Source organism: Lissotriton helveticus, chromosome 7, assembly GCF_964261635.1.
Source record: "Lissotriton helveticus chromosome 7, aLisHel1.1, whole genome shotgun sequence".
NCBI lineage: Eukaryota > Metazoa > Chordata > Amphibia > Caudata > Salamandridae > Lissotriton > Lissotriton helveticus.
The window spans coordinates 1,518,977,463-1,518,983,462 of record NC_136068.1 but is presented as its reverse complement, the minus strand read 5'-3'; positions in this window follow the sequence as shown (position 1 = coordinate 1,518,983,462).

Here is a 6,000-nt window from a genome sequence, read left to right as displayed (position 1 = left end):
CCCAACATGTACTTAATAACACCAACCCACATCATCAACAACTGATGATGTGGAAGCGGTACATTGACGACATTCTAGTTGTTTGGCGAGGGGACATACCATCCCTCTTGCTTTTTCAAGAATGGCTGAATGGACAGAACCCCTATCTCAGGTTCACATTGGAGTACAGCAGAACTGAACTCCCTTTTTTGGACTTGGTAATTTTCCCACAAGAAGGACATCTGGCCAGTTCCTTATATCGGAAGCCAATGGTACGAAACTCATTGCTGAGATTTGATAGCCATCATCCCCGTTCCCTCAGAGAGAACCTCCCGTTTGGGCAGTTCCTGAGGGTTCGGAGGAATTGTTCCAACCCCACAGATTTCCATACTAAAGCCAAAGATCTCTCCACGAAGTTGAGAATGCGGCGCTACCCGGACACTCTAGTTCGCAAATCTTTAAAACGCGCTGCGAACAATCATCGAGAGGCCCTACTGGAGCCTCCAGTTGAGAAACCACCTCTTGGGAGGTTGGTGTGTGTGACCACATACAACACCTCTTCGTCTAAAATTCAGAAAATCATTAGACAGAAATGGCGTATTCTGAATAGCTCAGGAGAACATATTCCTTTGCCATTGTTCTCTTTCAAGAGAGGTACTAATTTGAGAGACGCACTGGTCCACACGAGACCCCGAGAAGAAGTTGTAGAATCCACTTCCAACCTGTGGAACCTTCCTCCGGTGCAGGGACATCATCCCTGCGGGAACTGCTCAGTGTGTGCACAAACCAGTAAGACCCTTGCAGTAGACATTGGCACTACCAGACCTTGGCTACTCAAACGCCACACGAATTGCAACAGTGACAAAGTCATCTATCAAATCACCTGTCCTTGTGGTCTGAGGTACATAGGGAAGACGACGAGGAAAATCAAATTGCGCATACAAGAGCATAAGAGCACAATTAGACGCAATAAGCAGGCTACCCCCCTCACCTCGCATTTTTTAGACAAAAAACACAATCCCGATGATTTGAACTGGGTAATCCTTGAGCAACCATATATACCCAGTCACGTTACAGATATTCCACTGTTTCTCCTCAGGAAAGAACAAAGATGGGTCTATAAATTACGCAGTGACACAGAAGGTTTGAACGACGACATCCCGTGGATGCAGTTGTGAGCCTGAACTCAGTATGACTTAGCTGATAAGCTGTATCACTCAATTGACATTATTGAATGACACTCCTGGCATAGAAGTATTGATGCTCCTGAATGTTTGGCTATAATGTCATATACTACTGACACATGCCCATCCATTAGATAAACCACCTGGCTCTACATACCATGTTGACCGATAGGCACTGCCTTTTTCGCGAGCCATTTTTCTAAATGTTTTCTCTAATGTTTTTATTTATTTATTTTTTTTCTAAATGTACATTGGCCTCACTATCTACTGTGGTCGCGTTGGTCTATGGATATATCGATTCCACACTGCAACATATGCATGGCGCATTAGATCGTGTGGTTATTTGATTCTGTCTGAGTTTCTCTTCATCGTACTTTGGGTCTGCCTTCCTTTGTCGGCAAGATCAATGTTGTACGAAGGATCGACTGCCCTTTGCACTGACATATTGAATGTGAAGGTAGCTGTTTAGCATTCAGGCTGATCAGTATATGCCTTTAGTCAAAATGAACTCTGTTTTGGCCGTATTATACCATCCTTCCAACTGTTTTCCCTTTTGGTCCGCGTCCAACCCTTGACGTTATTGCTGTTTGGCATTGGCTCAAATTTAAACACATTTTTGAGTCTGTGCGCTAGCCTGTGACCCTCATTTGCAAGCGAAGGATTTACTACAATTCTGCTACTAATAATTTTCCACATAATGCGCTATTTCTTTGGAAATGACTATGGGAATGCAGCTCTCTTACGAATGGAAAGGCGGCATTAAACTCTCCTTCCCATTCACCTTCCCAATTGGTCCGCGTAATACCGCAGACGTCACCCTTGTTTCGCATGCATAACAACACTTCTGAAACCAGTCCCCTTGGACAGAACCACGGAAGTTGAGCTCTTCCGTGATTGGCCTACATTTAACCAATCACTGAATTCGAGTGGTATTCTGCTCTGAGACTTCCTATTGGTCGGGACAGCCAGCCTATGGGAATACTCCGCTTATGAGCTTCCAACAAGGTCCGCCACCCTAACGGACTTAATTTTGTCGTCATGGCCCTCCATTGGCCGACAGTTCATCGCTTCCTATAGCCCAGCATGGAGGCCCGAACTGCCACCATTGGCTCATGTTATGTGCAGATAGCAAGCCAATAGAAACGCTTACATTTAGAGTTCCCTCTAAGGTCCGCCACCTACTGATAAAACACCGCTTACAACTCAGTACTTCACCTCACCCTCGGCTCAGTTTTCAATCCGAGGCAACGACGGAGAGGTGAGTCATGGCGGTTTACTATGCGGTTGTTCTCTGTCTTTGACAGAGTACTGGAGGTGTGGTACTTTTTCATTGAGTACTAATTATTCACCCAAGCACTAATGGAATAGCTACTTGGTTACTTTGACCAGCTAGTGAGGTGTCCTAATGGAATATTCCAGTTGGACGCTCTCCATAGCTGTGTACATTCTAAATCTAGTTCTGCCTTTTTGCCTCAACAGTATCACTTATGAAATGTTTTAAATGTTTTGTGTGACTGTAATAGTCGCCCTGAAATTAACTTCAGATCCATGCGCTTATTTACAGTGCGTGGCCTCCTTCCAACCTGAGCTGTCGCCAGGTGAGGTGAGGCTTTTTCTCCCCACAATTAGGGTGAGTGAGAACTACATTTTTTCATATTATTTCTTTCACTTGTACGGAGTTGTGAAGTGCATGCTACAGATATGCATATTTCTAACACTGTTTTACTTTTGTCTCCCACATTTGTATACACAGGAGAAGATATACCATCTTTCCTCTTAATCAATTGGAGAATGGTTGTAAATCACGTCTTATAACACGATAAGTAAGTGTTGCAGTAGCCAATCATAGGTCCTGAAGAAAGCCGCTCTAGGCTGAAACATGTCGACCAACTAACATTCATGGTAGATAGCAATTCCTTGCACGCTATCAGCATACTGCTTTTAATAATACCACTTTGATGGTCAGACCCAATAAAGTTTCTTTATGTCATTAAAGTAGGTATTTTTAAATCACTAGGATCATTTTCCTTTTCTGTTCTTCTTTTGAGCACTGCAACTTTTTGCCCCTTCCGCTCACAGACTGTCTTCTGTTGGTTGGATGCTTGATCCCAGGGTCCATCATTAGGCAACCTCAGACTCTCCCTGAGGAGGAGCCTACAGGACACCTGTCTCCAACACTGAACAACCCAGATGACGAGATTCCACTTTTGAGTGGGCTGATGGGTACTTTTTCCAGTCTTTTTCTAGTCTTTTAGACTTTGTATCTTCTCTGTCTCACTTCTCTGGCATGACACTGTCATTTGTTTAGATTAACAGTGTGGTCTGAACATTAATATGGGACACAATTAGGTTCCAGTAGTTCTCTGATTTCTAGACTTTTAGTACCTCTCGTGTTTTTTGCTGTCAAGTTGGGGGACTAGGTACTCTCACGGTCTATAAACAAACTCCCCTAGGACCCTCCACCACTCCTTTTGTCTTTTTGGTGGTGATGCATGGCCATTTTTAGTTGGTGCAGTGATTGGTCTAGTTAATACCAATAATGAATGTGGCCCCTCCATGCTAACTAGTTATGCAACTCCCCCCGGTAGGCATCCAACTTCTTAGAGGGAAAAGCAGCATTTAGTCACAGAAGATTTAGCAATAATAGGTCTGAGATGCCCCTAGATGACCAAGGCTGCACAAGTGCCACACTGATATGATTTTGTTATAGGAAAACCTTGAAGGATCTACACATATGACCCCTTGCTGTATTCAAAATGTTGTCTACTTTTCAGAAATGTATAGCATTCTGGGACCCACCATGGGTTTCACACCCATTTCGACTAACAACTAAAAAATTGGTAAAAATGGGCTATGACCCAATAAAATGCCAAAACTGTGCTGAAAAATTGGATTTCTGAATTAAGGTGCCTGCGTCTGAAAGCTGTGAAGATGGTGATTTTAGCACCACCAACCCTTTGTTGATGCCATTTGCAAGAACAAAAACAAATATTTTCTTCTGAAGCACTTGTTCCCAAAAAAAGAGAATGTAGGTGTATTTTCTCTAATTCATCAGTCCCCTCCAGGGGAATCGACAAACCCTATGTACATTTAGTATCCTCAGGATGTTTGTAAAAAAAGGGCATACATTTGGCATGGATACCTTATGAGGACAAAACCTTATGGGGCCTAAGTGTGAACTTCCCTAAATAGCCACAAAGAAAGGCTTAGCACAAGGGGGAAGGGTGGGCCTAGCAGCAGAAGAGGTAATCACAAACAGGCACCTTTTATACCGGATACAGAGGAGTGTTATCGGGAGTCAATTCAGGATGGGCTTCTGCCAGGCTAGAATTTCACAGGAGATATACAGGCCAACTGGCTAAGTGTGCCTAAAGGCACCTCGTCCAGCAAAGATAGATGTCCTGGAGATGTTGTGCAAGTTGTCACATACATTTCTCTCCCAGTGGGGATATAGACACTGATATAGCTGAAATCCTCTTGGTCTTATCTTCAGGAATCCAGTCCTGGTGGCCTGTAATGCAGGGGGCTTGAATGCATTGAGCAAGTGATAGCCCCACCCTGGGTGGCAGAGCAAGACAAATAAATGAGACTGCAATACAGGAACTAGTCAGAGAATTGAGAAAATGTCACTTATCACAATAGTTTTCCTAGCAATCAAAACACAATTGATTTCCTATTCCAATGAATATGACGTTAAACAACCCATAGGCAAAGCAATTAATTATGCAGCACTGGCGAACCAAATAAAGCTAAAGAGATGACTAAATTATACATAAAAGGGCAAATTGTGTGGCATAGTGTGGTACATTTTCATAATTTGTTATTTTATTACATTTTTTAAGAGTTTTCACCTCATTAGCAAGCATCAGTTCCACACCTGAATATGGCCTTCTGCAATTAAAAGATAAAAAGTTAACCTTTGCAAATGGCCGGTTACTGTGGCGCATCACAAGTGATAATTTTTAAAGTATTTATGATCCGTTTGACCCCCAAACAGTTTTTTTCATTGAAATCTGCAGATGCTGCAGCAGATGGTGGTTTATCTGGCAAGTGCAATGAATACATATGTATGAACAAAAAAAATACCATAGCGAGAAAATTGCATAATTGCATAATTATTACGGACCTGCCTATAGAATTACCAGTAACAAAATGCATCAATAGCTGGGTATCAAATAGCAATTTATGGGCGGTTTATTGCCAATGAAACAGGGTATATTTTTTATGCAGTGTTAACTTTTGATGTCGTCACGTAATAAAAGTATTACAAATCTAAATAAACGGATGTATAGAGAGGCTTCACATATCCCCAAAATCACAGATATTCCCAGTAGGTCACGTTAGAACTTGGTGTTACTAATGGCCACGTTTAACTTCTTCCCACAAAGCTTTTCAATTTTGACAACTTTACAATACGTTTGCTATATGTCGAAATTAACATAATTGATATGGTGTTGGAGGAGTATTCCCAGTTCCAGATATCCAGAGTCTCAGTGGGAAGTAATGTCGTATATCTCTGTCCATGGAGCAACTATTAGACACTCCAATTCTAACACTGACACGGAACACAGTTAAATTCTTAGCGGCCCCCCTTATCTCTGTCACTCCCACCAGCAGGAGGCATTGTACCAATAACCCACCTTGTCATTTCAGACTTGCTCGGCAGGGGTCACTAAAGGACGCTATACGCTCTGTCCTCACAACACCAACCTGTTTCACAATCCCGACCACCAATACAGAAAGCAATGATCAATGTGTGTCACATACTCTCCATCTTCTTGCACCTAAACAGATTTTTGAGGCGATCGTGGGCAGTGCTCGGACTGTGCTCGGGCAG